At 41.5% G+C, this 19,026-nt stretch overlaps 1 protein-coding gene across 3 annotated transcripts in view; it reads right to left on the bottom strand.

The window, feature by feature from the left end:
• KANSL1 (KAT8 regulatory NSL complex subunit 1) overlaps positions 1–16,068 on the bottom strand; it is a 142,300-nt gene extending 126,232 nt beyond the window's left edge. For all 3 annotated transcript variants that reach the window (XM_082679279.1, XM_082679280.1, XM_082679281.1), the window contains exon 1: positions 16,024–16,068. The gene's annotated coding sequence lies outside the window, so the exon portion shown is untranslated. The remainder of the gene's footprint in view (positions 1–16,023) is intronic.
• Positions 16,069–19,026: the final 2,958 nt, after the last annotated feature.

Genomic DNA, 19,026 nt, shown 5'->3' with positions numbered 1-19,026 from the left:
GACCACCCCATTCTTCTTGAAATTCTCCTTTCCAGACGTCCTTGACAACAAGGTCCATTCTTCTGCCCTCTTCTCTCTCAACTCACTTCCTTGGCAACAACCACTATAGCAACATGGTAAGGCCTCCTAGCACTCAGAAAAACATGCTCACCTGCACTAATCAACATCCCCACCTCTATGTTCCTCAAGCCCCCTGAAACTCAAAACTGACTTTCTTTTTACTCCTTACCCATTTCTATTATCTCAGGTAATGGTATTGCTTTCATTTAGTAACCCAAGCTAAAAACCTCAGCCATTTGCCACTTCTTTATCCCCTTTGATTTATCTGGTCTGAGAGTAAAAGGAAATCTATGCAAAGAACTAAGCCAGCTGTTCCTAAAGTGTGGCCTATGGACTTCTTGAGAACTCGAAGACCATTTCAGAGGTCCACAAGATCAAAGCATTTTCGTAATAATATTAAACGTTATTTGCCTTTTTTCATAGTGCTGACATTCGCAGTAAGGGTGCAAAAACAAGTCTGAGCAAAACTACTGGTACCTTTGCACAATTCAGGGCAAAGGCACCAAACTACTAATAACCACTGGTCACTGTATTCTCTATGCATTTAAAAATAAATCAATAAATAGGTTAGTACCACTGAACTTTGATGTCCTTGGTGAAAATATGAAAATAATGAACTTTATAAAATCTCCACTCGAGTCTTCAGTGTGTGTGTATATATATATAGGTATACAAATATTCTGTGCAATGAAAGGGAAAGTAGACATAAAGCACTTCTGCTGCTTTAAGAAATCTGAGAAAAAGCACTAGTACAACTGAGTTACAAGCTGAACTAGAAGCTTCCCTTCACAGAACACTATTTTTACTTGGCAGAACAACTGACAAACTATGATTATTCAGACTTGAATAGTTAGCAGACATTTTGTTGAAAATGAACAAAGTGAACCTGTCACTTCAAGGAAATCCAATGATGATGTTTGTTGCCAATGAGAAAATCTGAGTTTTCAAGCAAAAATAAGTATTTTGAAAACGTGTATCCACCACCATGAGCTTGAATATTTCCCCAATACTGAAGTCTTGATTAAGTAGACTACTGCTGATATTAGTGAATGAGAATTTGATACCACATAATGAAATGTGTCAACCTTTGGAAGATCTGCATAACTCAGTGAATGACCAAATGACCAAGATCGTTAGAAACGAGTGCATGGGTAAAGTAAGTGCAAGACAAGCCAATGGATTAATGTGACAGAGTATGAAAAACTCACTGAAACAGCTTTAGATTCCATAGTGCAGCTAACGTTTATGAAACTACTACTTGCCAAGTTTGAGTACAGTATCAAAGGATAGCCACACTTTAAAAGGCTATTTAAATGCTCCTCTCTTTTCCAAACTACACATCTGTACAAGGTCAGATTTTCTTTATATAATTCCAAAGCAACATATCACAATAGAATGAATGCAGAAGCAGATAGGAGAACCCAGCTGTTTTCTATTAAGCCAGACATAAGGAAGATTTGCAAAACTGGAAAATAATGCTATTCACACTTAATATTTTTTTTGTTCTGGTAAAAAGTTATTTTCATAATATGTAATAGGTTTGTTATTTTTAAATGAATTCGTAAATTTTTTTTTTTTTTAATTTGGCCACACTGCGTGGTTTGTGGGATCTTAGTTCCCCAACCAGGGACTGAACCTGCGCCCTCGGCAGTAAAAGCGCGGAGTCCTACCCACTGGACCACCAGGGAGTTCCCCGTAAATAATTATTCTTTGAATTTCTCGAAGTTTCTAATCAACTACTGATAATAACCCATAAAAGTTCTCTGTGGTTTTCAACATTTTTTAAAAGTGAAAAGAGGCCTTGGGACCAAAAAGTTTATGAATCACTGAACTAAACGCAACCTCCTCCTCCCTCAAAAAAAAAAAAAAATGACAGCAACTTCCAATTTGGTCAAACATTTTATCTTTAGATAACAATCAACATAGGACGGTAAGCCCTCTAGTACTACACTAAGATTCTTCATAGTATGGCAATTCAAATCGTTAGTATCAAAATATTTAAGTAAATGACTGAGAAAACATCCGTACAAATACCAATACACTTATAGGTCAAATTTGACTAGTGCTCTATGTAATTGCCAAAATTTTCTCACTCTAAGCTTATCATAACTTTAACAAACATCCTATATTCATTAAACTAGATCTTCTGGGGATTACAGAGTTTTATCCTCATGGACTTTCTAGCATATGGCATTCTGTGTGACTGTTCTACATCCACTTTTCCTATTTCTGATTTTAAATTTAAAAATAATTCCTAATGTAATAAAAAATAGTTATGTTACACTGGCTGAATTGACAGATGAACCAATGTAAGTTCTTTATTCAAAATACCTCAAGTCAATTTTATAAAAGGTATTTTCTCCCATAAACAAAAATCACTATCTGATCTTTCCCATCAACTCAATATCCTCTTTCGCACTGATATCAATATACAGTTGATACTGGCAATGCAAGGAGGCACATTATCAGTGCCAGATGATTAATACAGCATATGAGAGTAGATGTAGCCTACTACCCCAAAGCACTACAGTTAAGTCTCAGAAATAGCAGGAAACAGCCTCCCTCTGGGGACTCAAGCAAGGGCACAGATGTTACACAGCTTCCACAAAACTTACTGACGAAAACTCATGTTCACACAGTTCAGGTAAAAAGAGGGGTGTAATTAACTTCACACCACAGAGGTACTTAAGCAGTAAACATACCAAAGTTATTTCAGAATTATTCAGTTCTTAAAAATTCACAACTTAAAGAAAAACCTGCTGACTCAAATCCCATCTGTTTCAAGATTTCTCTGACCCTCCGCAAGCAGTCCGAGAACTTGACATTAATCACATACACCTCAAAAGCGAATTTATTTTGCTTACACTCCGTCCTTGGTCTCAATATCCCCATAGGATGCATTGCAAAGAGTAGTTACTAAAACAATTGTCTCAATAAATAGGGAAGGGGAAAAGTGAAGTCTTCAGAAGAAATTCCATTCCTAACTCCTAAATCTTTATCTTTCTACACCAAAACTGCTGTTAAAAATATACATATTAAAAACTACACCCCTCTCCCTTCATTGACTTGAAACGCTGTGCTGAGATGCAATATTACTCCCAAAGACATTCACAGATGAGGGGAGCCAGTCCAGGTTCACATCCTGGCTCCACCTGTATTTAAATTATTTAACTATTCTGTTCCCTCAATTTCCTCGTCTGCAAGAAACAGAGCTGACCTCAGAAGGCTGCTGTGATGATTAAACAAAATACTTTCAATTACTTAACCTAGTGCCTGGCACAAGCACCCATTATTTGCATTGTTATTATAACCTATAGACAAAAAGCAAATATTACTGAAACGAAAAAATGTGAGATGAAAAAAAAAGGTGTTAAAAAATAAAACACATACTATGACCTCATTTCTCTTTTAAAATGTAGGTGATAAGATTCTTTTGTCTTTTATTTTCTGGCTTACGTAATGTTTCCACCATAAACATGTATTGCTTATATAATAAAAGGGAAGCAAGCAAAAATAATGCAAATTCTTAAAGATCCAAAAAATGTGAATAAGGCAAAATATCTTTCTTAAATTTAACATAATGAGCAAAATGTTGATTGAAACGATTCCCATCCCACTTGAATCCCAAAAAACATCACTACTCAACAATTCAGAGCAGAGAAAAACTGTCAGACTTAAGCAGTTTTACAAAAACAGTTTATGATAAATCATCTTTCTCCAAAGAATACAAAGCATTAAAAGCTATAATTACTTACTAATCCTCATAACAACCTGGGTGGTAGGTTTCGGGCTGGGATTATAATTTCCAATTCACTGGTGGGGACAGATAGTAAAGTTATATGGTACATTCAGAATAAAGGAACCTAAAATATTCCAACTTTTTAGTTCATCTAATAAACCACAATCTGACCAAAAAAAAAAAAGATGGAGCTAATGTACCTGCTGTCACTGACATAAATTAAGATTCAGCAGTAAGTTTGAAGAGACAAAAACAAGGGCTATCTTATCAAAGTCCTTTAAAAGGCTATAAAAGTTTGGGCTAGGTAATAACAGTTTCCTTCCCAGTTCCAAGGAAGCATTTTGGAGACTGGAAGATGTCAAATGGGTTCAGCAGGCAAACACATTTAGGAGAAACTTCCTTGATGAAGATTCACAACACACTTCATTATACTGAATACTCAAATATTTGCAGCTTTAACAAATAAACATCTTTTTTCCATTACACCTATCAATATCTTGCAGAACACTGTTCTGAGGGATACAAGTTAGAATAAAGTCCAAATATGCGACCTCTAGGGTCCCTTCCTGTGCTTATGATTCTATTATTATAAACTGCAATACAGATTCAAGAACAAACTTCCACCTAACACAAGCAGCACTGGGAAGCCGAAGTACACCCCTAGGACAGAGCTCCTCAACATCAGCACTACTGACTTGTGCCAAATTATTTTTCGTTGTGGAGGAAGGGGATCTCTCCTGTGCACTGCAGGCGGTTTAGCAACATCCCTGGCCTCTACACGCACTAGATGCCAGCAGCACTCTCCTCTCCTATAAATTATGACAACCAAAAATGCCTCCAGAAATGACAAATGTCTCCCAGGGGGCAAAATCACAACCCCCAATTGAGAACCACTGTCTAGAGATAGATTATCTCTATAGCTACAGATGTCTGTACATGTATATATATATTTCTGTATATACAGATTTCCAGAAAGCACACATATCTGGCTGCTTCAAATAGTGCAAGTCAAAACTAACTCCACACCTGCAAGTGAGAACCACGCCTTATTCCTTGTAAATTCCCAAGACAGGACTCCAGTTACACAAGAATAAACTGGCAGCATCCACCTTGCAAAAATGTTGATAAGCTGCCGGGACCCAAAGGGAAGTGTTTGGCCATTTGGGTGGCCAACAACCGCACTTTCACTGAAAACAGAAGCAAAAATCAAATGGGGGACAAGAAGCTTGCCCATAATGTGGCTTCTACTAACCTCTTCCCACCATCACCTCATTACTCTGCACAAAACAAAGAAAGAAATAGGCAGAGGAAGGATGGTTAGGGAAGTGTCTGTGAAGTTATCAAAATTTCAGCTGAAACCTGAAAATTAGCTAAAATTTCATTATGTAGAAGGCTGGGGTAAAAGAAGGGTAATGTGGCATTCTAGTGAGAGGAAAAGGCACGGGAAAAGGCAAAACTGTGGGAAAACATAGGATATCCTGGAGGGTGAAAGAAATAATCAATTTGCTTGAAATATAAAGCATATTGTAACAGAGAAAACACTATAGAAATAGGTGAAAAGGAAGTTTGAAGCCAGATCATTAATGGACAACCTTCAATAGCCAGCCTTTACTCAGACTTAAAGGCAGCAGAAAGTCATTAAAGGTTTTTCAAATGGGGAGTGACACATGAGAACTGTGCTTCAGAGACCAGTTGGGTAAGACAGATTAAAAGAAAGTAAAAAGTCAAAGACCAATGAAGGAGCTACTGCAATAATCCAGATAGGATGCAACAAGAATCTCAACCAAGGTGTTCACCACAGTGGAATGGTCGAAGTCTCCTCCAGGCTTTGGAAGGGCCCAAAGTCTGCAGAAGGGCCAAATAAGTGACATAAACCGAAAAGGTAAAGGCTCTTAAGAGAGAAGGCTGTCTTTTCCTTCATAATTTCAGCTCCTTTATGATAAAAATCTCTCATTTATTTCTCATAAAGCTGTACAGGTGGCAGGGCGGGCTGTTCAGTTTTGGGGTATCCTCTCCTTTCCTAACAGTGCCAACCCAAACCCAGCCCGCGTCTGCATGAGCTCACATCTAAATTATCGTAACAGCTTCCTGACTGATGCCTCAGTCCTCTAATCCATTCCGTAATCCATTCTTTTTATCGCCTCTCTTCTCTACTCTAGAATAACTCCTAGTACCTTTCTCATGAGTCCAAATTCTCTGAGATGAAACTTAAAACAATATCAAAGCAAGTGCATCAGTTGGCTTAGACCTAGAACTCCCTACCCCCAGATTCAACTCCATAATCTTTGCCTATGTTGCTGCCTCTACCTGGAAGGTTCAAAGCAAGTGCATCAGGTGGCTTAGACCTAGAACTCCCTGCCCCCAGATTCAACTCCATAATCTTTGCCTATGCTGCTGCCTCTACCTGGAAGGTCCTTCTACCCTTTAAGCCCAAAACTTAATCCTTCAATACACAGCATCTCCACAACAACTTTTCCAGACTATTCAGATTCACATCACTTTCTTCCTGCTTAAATTGTACAACGCACTTAAAGCCATCACTCAATTAAAATCATCTGAATGTTCCCTAGTTGTCAATTTATTAATATTAATTTATTCTATTTCCGAGACAGGGGAAGTTCCTTAACATCCCTCTTTGCATGCTCACTAACTTTATCTAGTTAGGGCTTGGTACATAGTAAGCATTGTGAGTACTTACTGACAGGGCTAGAGTAGTCAAAACAGACCTAGAGGTAGGCTTTCACGTATAAGATTGTGCTAAGCAGAGAAAGATGAGGAAATTCTAATCAAGAAACTGACACGGGCTTCCCTGGTGGCGCAGTGATTGAGAGTCCGCCTGCCGATGCAGGGGACACGGGTTTGTGCCCCGGTCCGGGAAGATCCCACATGCCGCGGAGCAGCTGGGTCCGTGAGCCATGGCCGCTGGGCCTGCGCGTCCGGAGCCTGTGCTTCGCAACGGGAGAGGCCGCGACAGTGAGAGGCCCGCGTACCGCCAAAAAAAAAAAAAATTAAACAAAATAATAGGGAAGGATTTGGGAGATGATCCACAGAACTTGGATGAACCAAGTGGTACATGTGCAGCTTCTCAAGAAAGAGAGGGAAAAAGCAGCTATGCAGTGCTTTGTGATGAAGTATCAAAAGCTACATTATGGAAAACACTGGAAAGTTTTTTTTTTTGTATTTCTTTTACAAATGTGGATTTGTTATGGAATACAACAGGGAGTGGGCAGCAAAATTTTTATTATAAAGCAAAGAAACAATGTGGACCTCACCACCCCAGTCCCTAACACTTTCTATGCCAACAGGGCAGGGCTTCTTAGGTTTTATAATTACTAAGGGAATCATAGCTCTGGCTGGAGAATAGGTTATTATTATGATTGCTCTAACATTCACTAACATTTACTAAATGCTCTAATGTTCACTAACATTAATTGACCTTTTACTGCGTCAGTCACTGTGCTAAATGTTTTACATACACATCCTCATTTAGTCATCACAATAACATTATAAGACGAGTATGTACTCTTATTCTCATTTTATAGATAAGGAAACTGGTGCTCAGAAGTTAAGTAACATGCCCAAGCTCACACAACTACCAAGCTGCAGACAGGATTCCGATTCAAATCTCTAACTGTAAGGCCCATGCTTTCTTTTTTTTTTTTTAATTGAAGTATAGTTGAATTACAATGTTGTGTTACCACTATATACAATGCTAGGTCTAAACTGGAAGGAGCTTAACTGCTAGACATGAGGTTTTTGAATTTTAGTCTTTATGGGAAAGTCAATGAGAAATACCAACTGATTATCTCCAACAGACATTTTATTAAAATGCCTACAGCATTCAAAGCCCCACGTAAAGACAGACACTCACTGTGATCAGGGAATCCTGGGGGGACCCTCACACAGGCTGAGAGTGGGTGGGGTCACAAAAGGCTTCCCGGGGCAAAAACATCTAAGTTGAAACCTAAAGAATAAGGAGGGTCCAGTATCGCCCATACAGCTACTTCCAACATCCCTATCCCCAACACCAAATCCAAAACCAGTTCCTGCCCCTCAACATGCCCCATGTGAATGAATCCCGATCCCAATCACTGATTTACCATCTGATAGACATCTTACTTAAACATATACTAATACTTAAACATATACTAATACCAGATAGGAATAATAGGAAGGCTATAGGAGTTCATGGTCTAATGCTGGAGACACCAAGAATTATAGCAGTGTCATCAATGCCAAAGATAAAAAGATAGAAATTAGGCGTGAAGGTAAACCCAGATGATAAAGCACTGTTTTTCCTGAAGGGATCAAGCAAGGCTTCAGAAAGAGATGACATTCTGACTGACTACTGAAGGCTAAATAGGGAGGATTCAATATAGAATGACAGGCACATTCATTGCATCCTTAATACCATTGCCTTAGTTCAGAACCTCTTACGTATTACAGTAATCCAGACAGTTGTAATCTCTCAACTGTTCTTTCTTCCTGTCTCAGCAAGCCTTCAACCTAGTACCCACTACCAAAATGATTACTAGAAAGCAGGAGGAAAAAAGGGAAGAAGAGAGGGAACATAACTCCAACCATGTTGTGCTCCTGCTTAAAATCCTTCAGTGACTCTAGGGTAAGGATGAACTCAAACTTCCACACAACATTTATCTGCCCCCCTTTTACACTCAGCCTCATCTCCAACCTGTCCCCACCTTAGCCACCTGAATCTTATAGTTCCAGATTCTTCCATACCCTTGGCACCTTTGCTTTTCAAGTTTTAGCTCAAGATCACATGCTCTTTAAACTATTCCCCATTCATTCCAGGTGAAGTTAGAGGTCCCTTCCACTCTAGGGTCTAATATGCACTCCCATGACACCCTGGGCAACAGCTCATAATGGAACATAAACACCTAGTTTTGTCGCCCTCCCGCCCCAATCCCGACTGTGTATTTCTTAAAAGGAAGGTTATGGCTTGTTTTATCTCTATCCTTACATGTAGCACTGCATCTGGCAGAGAGTGGACCAATACATGTTAGCTAACCTGAGTAGTCTATGCTGAATGCATCAGATGGAGATTCATTATAAAGTTAATGGGGGTGTCTGATCATAAGGTAAAAACAATCTAACAGTAAGCAGGAACGGGGCTTCCCTGGTGGCTCAGTGGTTGAGAATCCGCCTGCCAATGCAGGGGACACGGGTTCGGTCCCTGGCCCGGAAAGATCCCACATGCCGCGGAGCAACTAAGGCCATGTGCCACAACTACTGAGCCTGTGCTCTAGAGCCCGCGTGCCACAACTACTGAAGCCCACGCACCTAGAGCCTGTGCTCCGCAACAAGAGAAGCCAATGCAATGAGAAGCCCGCGCACCGCAAGGAAGAGTAGCCCCCACTGGCTGCAACTAGAGAAAGTCCACACTCAGCAACGAAGACCCAACACAGCCAAAAATAAATATAAATAAAATAAATATTTTTTTTAAAAAAGAAGCAGGAACCAACAGAATCTAGGACAGGCTTCAACTACCTCAAGTTCCAGTCATTTACATTGCCAAGCACATGCACTCAGACTGACAAACTTTTTAAGTTACTTTTTTTTTAAGTTACTTTTAAACTACTAAATTTGGCTACATAAGCCTTTTGAAGGCAATACCTATCAAAATTTTCAATGCAACTACTCAGACTTCTACCTAGTAACTGCACTTTTATGAACCTATCCAACAGAAATATTCTCACAAATACATAAGAATATATGCACAATTCTGCTGAAGACAGTTCTTTTACTAAAGAATTGTAATACAAAAAAAAAACTAAACTTAAAAGATACAATAGAATATTATGCAGCTATTAAAAAAAAAAACTGTTTAGGGCTTCCCTGGTGACGCAGTGGATGAGAGTCCGCCTGCCGATGCAGGGGACATGGGTTCGTGCCCCGGTCTGGGAAGATCCCACATGCCGCAGAGCAGCTGGGCCCGTGAGACATGGCCGCTGATCCTGCGCGTCCGGAGCCTGTGCTCCGCAACGGGAGAGGCCACAACAGTGAGAGGCCCGCGTACCGGGGGGAAAAAAAAAAAACTGTTTATATGTTGATGTGAAAAATCTCTATGATATATAACTAAGTGAAAAAAAAGACCAAGCTACGGGGCTTCCCAGATGGCGCAGTGGTTGAGAGTCCGCCTGCCGCTGCAGGGGACACGGGTTCGTGACCCGGTCTGGGAGGATCCCACATGCGGCGGAGCGGCAGGGCCCGTGAGCCATGGCCGCTGAGCCTGCGCGTCCGGAGCCTGTGCTCCGCAACGGGAGAGGCCACAACAGTGAGAGGCCTGCGTACCGCAAAAAAAAAAAAAAGACCAAGCTACGAAACAGGTAAGATTATGTTTGCATTTAAAAAAAAAATAAAATTGTTTTGAAGGATAACTACATATCAAAATATTTATTCATGTTTATCCTATTTCTATTCTATCACTGCATTCAAGTTTCCTTCCAGTTTACCTCACAAAAAACAAAGAAGGAAAAATGTATTTTTATCTCATCTCTTCCTAGCAAACTCTAATAATACAAGTATTTCTGAACAATACTAAAATCGAAGATTTCTTGAAGGGTTCAAGCAATTCAAAAGCAAACAAGTTCTTCTTAGGTTGGGGGGGGGTAGGGGATGAGGAGGGGGTACCTGACCAAAGTCGAGGGATCTCACTGAATCAACCTATCCCTTTAGAATACTGAATTAAAGATTAACTACAAAAAAACAGCAATCCATTATCTTCTGAAATATGCTTAAAGTCTTCAAACATCCTCAGTTCTCCATGGCAATATATGAGCAGTTTAACGAAACTTTCCTGACAGTTCAACTTATCAGACCAGTTTTCTGCAAAGCCTCTAACGCTAGCAAACATCAGAAGCTAAACTAATTAGCTTTTCGCCTCTATCCCTTCATCATACCCTCCAGTGGAGGTGCTAGTAAGCAGTCACAAAGGCCAAATAGCAAGGGAAAGCCTAGATATCAGTTTTTAGCAATTTTTGGTTTACTGCCCTAACAACAAAATTGTAATTCATCTTTTTTATTCCCAAACACTTCCCCTCCAACTGAATTTAAGCAGGTCTGACCCTAAGCTGCTCCCTTTTTAAAAAGAAATTAAGGGACTTCCCTGGTGGCACAGTGCTCAAGAATCCGCCTGCCAATACAGGGAACACGGGTTCGATCCCTGGTCCTGGAAGATCCCACATACCGTGGAGTAACTAAGCCCGGACGCCACAACTACTGAGCCTGCACTCTAGAGCCGGTGAGCCACAACTACTGAAGCCCGCGTGCCTAGAGCCCATACTCCACAACCAGAGAAGCCACCGCAATGAGAAGCCAGCGCACCACAACAAAGAGTAGCCCCTGCTTCTCCGCAACTAGAGGAAACCCACGCGCAGCAACGAAGACCCAACACAGCCAAAAATAAATAAATAAATGTATTGAAAAAATATATACATATATAAAGAAATCAAAAGCTGAGGGACTCTATTAAGTTTGATGCCACTCAAGCAACTTTTTTCCAAACAAGGGCAGAATCTGCTGTACTTAAAATTCAGAGTGAGATCTCATTTGGGATTCCTGGTTCAAGTAACAAGAACCAGAGTTTTTGATAACATTTAGATAAAACTGCACTGAATTTACCTCCACCTTACATTTCCTCACTCTCAAAAGCTTGGGGAGAAACTGTATTTTTAAAAAGTTAGAACTGGAGGAAAAAAAGGAAAGTTTACAGTCAACAACAATAAAATATATAGCTAAATAATTCCCTAGTGGGCTAGGGCATTCAAATGTTACAATTTTATAGAGCTAGTTTAAAATCTTAGAAAAGCAAGGCTTGCAGAAGGTAACATTTATTAAGCAGCTATCCATTGCCAGAGACCACTACCCAACAGATAAACAAAAATTTAAAAGGTATCTACCTTGAAGAGCCTCTCTTTGACATAATGGTTTAAAATCTTCTTATACAATCCTTAAGTTTTTCTTTCAGACTACCCAAGTTTGTTTTTCATTCATAAATATGAACTGTGCTCTCTACTTTGAAGTCAGTTTCCTCACACCCTACATTTTTGCTTTTACTTTTGTTTGATTAAAGACAAGAAAAGCTTAACACACAAAGAAAAAAAACATCTACTTCAGTTCTTTTTGGAGGCCAAGCTTTTTGGTAAATCATACCTATCAGTTCATTTTCTCCTATACATTTTACCCTACATCCTAAAAGGCAGGCACAGGGCATAATGCAGGAACAAATGATAACCGAACTAATAAATAATAGTGACCCTCCCAATCATATATACTGGTCTTTTCCTATGAGCCACAATTCTCTGCACAATCTGCAAGTGACACCCAAGGACACCACTTTCTTTCTTATCTTTTCTTGTGACCTTCAAATATTGGTGACCTCTATCACAGTGTAATATTTGTCTTTTTAAATTCATATTGTCTTTTCTAAGCATTACTGCGGTTCACTGAGTTTTGATCTCACATTTCAGGGAATGGGAAGTACTGATGAAAGTGTCTTGTTTTGTGTCATGAATTATCACACTCCGGCAGGAATATTTTTGCACAGCTTTTAGTATGCCCAGAGGCTAATATGCAATTTATTATGATAGAAACTATAATTTAAACATACATCTTCAGAAGCAACATGAAGACTCAAAATCCAGACTTAATATAGATTTCCAAGAAATAGCTAAAGTCCTTTTTAGGGAAAGGATGTGGTCCAAGTACTCTGCACTGTCACAGTAAAAAGGCCAGGTGTTTGGGGCCATTTTATTTGAGTCACCTGCACCTGTACTTTTTTATAAAGTGATCAAGTAAAAAGGCACTAATGTAAAATATGCTTCCTGAGACCCAGAACAATCTAACCAATCAAGGCAGAAACTTACTTAAAATAGAGAAAGAGGGCAAAGAAAAGGTGCTTTGAAACTCTAAATAAACCACTCAATAATGAGATTTGCTCTGGGGCAATCAACCAAAGACCACATACTTAGTCTGCACTAGTTCCTCCTTTCCAAACTCAAGGGGATGGAAAGATGTTTGGGGTTAAAAAAAAAACCAAAAAAATCCCAATTAATTAAAAAAAAAAAAGTCTCTCTCTCTCCAGGAAGGAAATCACTTAATTTCTGTGTCTAATGACCTCGCCAAGAAGAAAAAAATAACCCCTACCAAACCCCCCGCCCAAGGAAGATGACTCAATATAAGAGGAATAAGCAATATTCTTTAAACACAGTACTTTCAATGACTATTATTTAGAAAATCCAACATGGATTAGTAACGTTTTTCACATTTTAAAATTGCTTTTCTAGTACTGTAACAAGGTAACTAAGCTTTACTCAAAAAAGTTCCTAATTAGAACCACTCAATACTAAAATACCCTCTCAAATCAGCATCGTCAACCACAATGGCCCTATGTTTACAGATTGCATGAGTCAGGTTATATCAAACAAAACAAATCTATAACTTGTTACTCACTTTAAAATACAATTAAAATCTGTGATCAATCCAATAAAATCCAGAGTAGTAGAGACACTGGTTACAGTGTAGCATGACTAGAAATGGAAAGGTACTGGCAGTGTTTGAAGAAGAAAAAAATAGTTATTTTCCTTTCCTCTCACCTTGATAAAAGTTAAAAGAGAACTAAGGCTTACTCATTTTCTAGCTTCCAGAATTTTCCTCAACAGGATAATGATAAGTCACCTAACAATCAACGTGTGCTCTGCAGGTTTAACCATAGGAATAACGTGTGTAGGCAGGAAGAAAATCATACAAAGATTTAACATCTCACTTTGGTAAAGCACAAAAGTCAAACACTAAAATTCTGAATAAGCCTTTCAAGAAAGATGCAGCAACACTTCTAAATACCTCACTTAAGTAGATTCACAAAGATAAAAGGACCAAAACCCCACCATACCTCAAGGCTCTATCAATACTTAATTGATCACTCTTAACTGTCTACAGATGTAAATCAAAAATACTTTTCATATACTTAAATAAGGCAGTCATCAGAGACCAATCATCTTTACCACAATACAGATGTTAAGAATCTTTGTCACATCTATGTTTCCCTCCAAGTGGTACACACTTGAAAATTAAAAATTGACCACCTCAAATCATGAGATCACTAACAAATACATCAAATATGCTAAAGGTCAAAGGAATGCATACTTTGTAGGATAAACCTAGCGGAAATCGAAATCAGAATTCCATGACTGAGGATAGTTATCCCACATTTATAATACATTTTTTAGATTCCCAAGAGATGAGCATTTTTACCTTGCCTTATTTTTAGAACTACACATCACACTGCACATATCACATGACATGATGTAACTGTTAGCAAAGAAAATGGCCCAAAACCATTGAAAATATACATGGTAGAGGAAACGAATCAATGCACACAAGAATCACTATATTTCATATTGACTTTCTGAAATTTTTTAAACACACGACAGATCTTTTTTCAAATTGGAAACGCGGTTAGTAAGCTCTGTAGAAACAACACAGAAATGTATTCGGTATTTTATAAAATAGGAATTTACCCAACTACGGGGAAAACTGATAGGAAGAAACATAATAGAAAAACATTCTTCTAAATCTATAGGATTAGTAGTAAAAATTCTCTGGATCAAAAACGTAACAGAAACATAATGAAATACCTTCAGGTAGAAAACAATTATTACTCAAAAGTGTTCACTATTGTTGCGAGAAAAGAAAAATAGTTTTAAATGACAGGCATGTAGACAATTGAAAATTTCTAAATTGGTCAGACAGTATGCTAGAAAAAGAACTAAGTATAGCCTGTAGAAGGGGGGAGGGGAAAACACACCCACTTAAGCCCTTGTAAATAGTGGTTTCTTTAAAGGGCCCAAAAAGCAGGGAAAATACTACAGACTATTCTGAGAAATGGAAAACATATTCCAATGTTCTACTTTCCATACTTGAAAGTGCTTTAGAAACGAAGTTCAGTAACAACCTATAACTATATCATGATTATGCAAGGCAAAGATTATGTAATTTTATCGTTTATTATAAATGTCCGATTTTAAAACTAAAAAAACTAAAACGTTTTGATCTCTCTAATGGGGAGGAGAGAAGTTCTTCTGGGCTACAATTTAAAAATATAAACACACACCCCAAAACAAACAAAAAAAACACAATGATTGCTAGCCACGTGACAAAGGAGATGGCAACACCAGGATTGTGAATGGAGGGGAGGGAGGCGAGGCAGGAGGACTAGGAAGATTTCTCGGAACTTTGGGGACCTCGGGATTCGGGTCTCCCGACCCTTAAGGTACCAAACTCTAGCCCTATTAGTTGTACTGTTAACATTCTCAAGTAGTTTATTAATAGGTCACGAAAAATGCTCCAGTGACCTCCAGAATAAAGGGGGGAAAAACGGAGGAGAAGGAGAGAGCAATTTAAAGTGGCGCCATCATGTCACCCCTTCTCCCCTGAGGCAATCAATAAGCAAGAGTTAAGTAACGTGTTTCTCCAAAAAAAACCACACTGGGATCCCGACAACGGAAAACAAAAGGATTTTTAAGTAAAGCGTGGGGGTAAGGCTGTTTATCCTATGGAAAACAATCAAATTATTTGCTGAGAATCAAAAGACAGTCAGCCGGAAAACAGGCCCCCCAAACTCACTTAAAAGCAAATAAATGTCTCTTCCTCTTTAGTTTAAAAAAAAAAAAAAAACACGTCCGCCTGAGGGAGACTAGATGTGAAAACGTAAGTGACCTCAATTTACAAGCAACAAAAATAATAAATAAATGAAACAAATAACCATCTCACTAAACAATCAGAGTTGTGATACACACCGTGAAACGCGCAAGATGTGTGTTTCGGCCAGAGAAAGGCCTTTTGCAGTCAAGAGAAGTTCAAGGCGAGAGCAAGAGTTTGTTTGGGTTTTTTTTTTTAAAACCGGAATAAATCGTGTTCTTAAGGCCGCATTTTTAAATAGAACGCCAAAGGAAAAGCTGGCGAACGAGGCGGCAGCTGGTGGGGAAGGGCCCCCGCACACCCCCGCCCTTGGGGCGACTCCCAGCCTCGGACCCGCAGCAGGGAAGCCCGGAGAGGCCATTTAAAGTTCCGGGGATTTTTCCTGCCCTGCCCTGCCTTTCTAGTTACAACTAACAAAGAGAGGGAGAAATGGGAGCCACAGGGAGAGCGAGGAGAAGGAGAAAGGGCAGCAGGAGGAGGAGAGGAGCAGCAGCAGCAGCACCTACCACGTGATGGAAGAGCGTTGCCCGGGCGGATTCAGCCCCACAAAATGGGCGCAGTTTGCAAACAGCCCCCGGCCTGGGCGCCGAGGGCCGGCGGCGGCGGCGGGCGGGGGCGCGCGGCGGCGGCTCCGGCCCGGGCCCGCCGCTCTCCTCCCCCCCGGCGCCCGGAGCCGCCCTGACTTTCCGGGCGGGGGGGCGAGGCGGAGGGGGAGGGGAAGGCGGCGGCGGCGGGGAGCGGCCGCTTTTTCTTCTCTTTCGGGCTCTTTCTCCGGCCTTCCTCGGCTCCGGCGGGGCCTGGGCACGGCCGGGGACAACAGCCCGGCCGGGAGGACGGGCGGGCGGGGGCAGAGAGTGAAGCCGCCCCCCCGCCCCGCACAAACAAGCGCCGCCGTCTGCAGCCCAAGCCCGCACCCCGGCCGCCGCCCCCGGTCGCCTCTTCCCGGCCGGGGGGAGCGCTCCAGCCGCCCCCCGCACCGCCGCGGCGAGACGAGTCGGCTTCGCTAAGGTGCTCGGTTCTCCCGCCGGCTCGGCGAGCGGTGGCGGCGGTGGCGGCGGCACTGGGAAAATGGCGGCCGAGCTTCTTTTCCCTCCCCCCCTTTAATCTGAAGCGGAGGGAGAATGGAGCGAGCGAGCGAGCGGGCGAGCGCCGGGGACACGGGGAGGAGGGACAGCAGCGCCTCCGCCGGCTGCGGCTGCGGCGGCGAAGGGCCGCTCCGCCCCGGCGCGCCGCCAGGGGGCGCCCACCGCGCCGCCCCCGCGAGCCTCCAGGAGGCGCGGCCGCCGCCGCCGCCTCAGTCAGTCATGGCTGCTCGCCGCGGCCGCTGTTTCTGCACCTCCAGCTGCGGAGGCCGCGGCGCCGGGACCCAGCCGCTCCCAGACGTGCGGCGGCGGCACGCGGCACTGCGGCAGGCGGGAGCGGACCCTCGCTCCGGCTGGGGTGAGGCTAGCCTGAGGCACTGACGCCGTCACATTCCTTCCGCGCTTGGGCTGACAAGGCCGCGCGCCGGCTGTGAGGGGCAAGGCAGGCTGGCGCGACAGAGCAAGAGGACGTGAGCGAGGGAACTGTTTGTACTGGGTAGTAAATAAGCTAATGCCGTCGGTACCACATTATTCCAGGGCTAAACGTGCGCTGAATCAAGTGGGGAGCTCTCTGACCAGTGAACCGCTTCCTGCCGCCCTTTGTCCTAGCAGCCTGCCTCAGTACACTGCAGCACGCCTGGGCACTAGCCCCAGCGCCACGATCCGCAGCCGCCAGGGTTAAAAAAAAAAAAAAAAAAGCGCACGTCCTCATTGCGCAGGCGCGGGCCAGGGCCCGCGTCGGGCCAGCCCGGGAAGGGACAGCCGGGAGCGAGAGGGGAAGAGATGGCCCACCAGCGCCAGGCCCGCTGGGAACTGTAGTTTTCGTTAAGAAGCACGCGTCTGGTTTTGGGTGTCACGGCTTGGCGAATCCACCAAAGCAGGCAAATGGCATTACACAATGAGTATTTATGCTTCCTGCCTCCACCAAAAGGAAGTTCACTGCTATGCTAAAAGTTTAACAAAGAACTCCACAGAGAAACCCAAATCTCCCGACAAAAAGCAAACTTCCACTTTCCTACCAGAGTTGGTTTAAAGTGGTGGCACTTTATCATTTCTCATGACCAGTTTGTCAGTACAGTATTTTATTCCTTTCCCAAAATAGGGCCTTAAAATAATGGAAGTTTTTCTAGGTTAAAAAAATTCAGCAATATAATGCGAAGTGTCACATTTACACAAATTATAATCCACTATCCTCTAAAACGAAAGAAAAAGTTGCCAAAAGATGAATCCAGTGCTTAGAGATTTAAAAAAGGAACTCTGGTATTCATCAAAATATTACTTTAAATTACAGAACAACAAAAAAAATGTTTCCAACAATTAAATCATCAAATGCAGCAGATGAGAAAGGTATGTATGCTCTACTACCAAAAAGGAAGATGAGAAACGCTCAATACTTTTTTGTGGCTTACCAAAACCAATATCCGGTGGTATGCGTCACTTCTGTTAGGCCAAAAAACAGCCCAACAGCTTGTCCTGCCACAAATTTTAACTCACTAGCTCCTACAGCATCTACACCTATATTTCCATTTGTACCCTTAAAATCACACTCTTAATCATAGTCATGGTTCTCAAATATCAAAAGAAAGTCACAGGGTCAAATTACACAAGAATAAAAAAAATATGTATACATATTTGTATACACATCCAAAAGAGATCCTAGTCTTGGCTTTTTAAATTATAATCCTGGGGGGGGGTTAGTTGATTGAAAAATGTATACACACATCTCCATATAAATAGTTATTCCACAAAATATAGCAGAAAGTGTTGAACACAATTCTAAAACCAACAGATGGCGAACTAGAGCCCTAATGTGAGGATTCTGAAATCCAAATGAGCAGAATGAAAATACCAAATAAGGCATAGCCCTTTGCAGTGTATACTTAAATATTATGTTCAAAGACACTCACCACAAAATAATTAATTTTACTACTGCTTCGATTCTTAAAACTCAAGTGTCAGATTTAATTAGGCCCCCAAATAACCAAGGTTATAAAATACATTCTTTTCAAATGATTAAGAAAGAGGTGGAAATGCTCATTTTTAAACATGCATTTTGGGTGAAAGTAAATCCCCACTTTCCCCTTTTCTCATTGCTTAGCCCAAGAGTAGGGAGTTCACAGTGTTTATGGCACTTAATTTCTTTTACATTGTTATCTCGAATCAGATGTCTTTCTGCTCAGACACCAATTTTTCCAAATAAGGACACTCAAAGGTGAGCTACTACAGACACAAAAATCTTAGACAAATACATTTTCCAAAACACAGTGGATGTCAAGGCTGATTACACACACACACACACACACACACACACACACACGGGCTTCCCTGGTGGCGCAGTGGGAAGATCCCACATGCCGCTGAGCAACAAAGCCCGTGTGCCACAACTACTGAGCCTGCACTCTAGAGCCCGTGTGCCACGACTGCTGA

The sequence above is a fragment of the Grampus griseus genome (assembly GCF_964374135.1).
Source record: "Grampus griseus genome assembly, chromosome: 20".
Taxonomy (NCBI): domain Eukaryota; kingdom Metazoa; phylum Chordata; class Mammalia; order Artiodactyla; family Delphinidae; genus Grampus; species Grampus griseus.
This window is presented reverse-complemented; position numbering and strand designations above follow the sequence as displayed.